General features: G+C 35.7%; 1 protein-coding gene across 1 annotated transcript in view; it reads left to right on the forward strand.

Moving 5' to 3' along the window:
- LOC106471088 (protein obstructor-E-like) overlaps nucleotides 1-1,589 on the forward strand; it is a gene marked incomplete at its 3' end in the record, with an annotated part of 8,043 nt that overhangs the window by 5,344 nt on the left and 1,110 nt on the right. The window lies entirely within an intron of this gene.

Below are 1,589 nucleotides of genomic sequence, written 5' to 3' on the forward strand. Positions count from 1 at the left end.
CTGTGTCTCTGTCTATGGATACATACATTCAATTGCTCACCGAACTGTGTCTCTGTCTATGGATACACACATCTGACACTACTAACACAAAATAAGTGTAAACAATGTAGTACACTAGAGATCTTCGATAGGATAAAAACAGTTACTGTCTACTTCTTTAGTGGAGAACCATAGCTAGTTTGTTGGGTTATACAGCATACTTGCAAAATATACAATATTGTTCTATTTCAATCTGTCTTCACTACACTTGGCAAATTTCCATATAAGGGCTTATATTCTTCAAAGATTTTTTATTATTTGTAATAGGTTTCAGTGCTGACTGAAGAATGGAAACCATTTTAAATGAAGACAACAGACAGATGTTTATTTTTATTCTACCTGATCTTTCGGCCTTTTTTTAAGGGTCTTTAAATGTCACAGTTTTGTAACCAGTTGAGTTGCTGATGCAACCCTGTAACAGTAACATTCCTGCTGCAGAGTTTATTAAGCTCCAAGTATTCTAGTGCTAGACCATTCAAACTAAGCAGCAGATACTCAATCATTTGTTATCCAGCAAAGAGTGTCAACAGTGATGGATGCTAATCTCAGTAGATTTCTCCAGTAGGTCTCGGTAGATTTGCAATATTCAAATCTTATTGATTACTCCCCATCTGTACCCTTGTGCTCAGCTGATCTGGTCGAGACCAACTGATTTGACTAGTGGTACTGTAATTCAGGTCATAGTTGAGGGGAAACACTTGGCATCTAAGAAGGACACCATGTGTTAATTGGGGCTCATCCGTTCTCACCATCATATGTGCTAAAGTTATTTCCAGAATGCAAAGGCATGTCTTGATTCAGAGCACAAATGTGAGGGATTGAGGACACAAAGTAATTAACACTTTTATAATAATTAGTTTCTGGTCAATGTTCCAGTTTGCTTAATCTTGTTAATCTGTGATAACTCAAGGGTATAGTTGCTCTATCTCTGCACAACAACAGATTCATAGCTCTGATATACACAAGGACATGTGAAGTAACTTGTTGATACAAGAAATGGTGCATAGTTCAATTGAAAACAAAATACTTTATTTTGAGCATAAACAGAAAAATGGCTATTAATCTACAGTGGTGAGACATCTGCATTGTAAAGTGAAAAAAGTACTAAAAATAAAATAAATTGTATTTAGAATTAAAGTAGTAGATTACACCAAACTTAACCTGGAGTTGAACTTAAGTTAGAATAAAATGTGCACAATCAGCAAATAGAAATATGATGACAGATTTGGTACTTCATGGGGAGTTTCTCTCTAAAAAATGAACTGAACTTCTCTGAATGAACCACACCTACATGCCCAAAACATATTTTCTCTCTGAAACTGTCCAATCACAAAAAAGGAGGTCATCTAAATGTGAATGTATCTCTACTTCATATGATAGTTGGCTGATGTATCACTGACATCGTAAGTTTACGGACTTACAATTCTAGGAATTGGGGTTTGATTCCCTTCAGTGAACATGTACAGATAGCCCGTTTAATAGCCACAAGGTAGTCTCCAAAAACAAGGTCAAAGAGGACATAATTCAACCATCCTATGAAACAGTGTACA

This window comes from Limulus polyphemus, unplaced genomic scaffold (assembly GCF_000517525.1).
Source record: "Limulus polyphemus unplaced genomic scaffold, Limulus_polyphemus-2.1.2 Scaffold4401, whole genome shotgun sequence".
Lineage (NCBI taxonomy): Eukaryota > Metazoa > Arthropoda > Merostomata > Xiphosura > Limulidae > Limulus > Limulus polyphemus.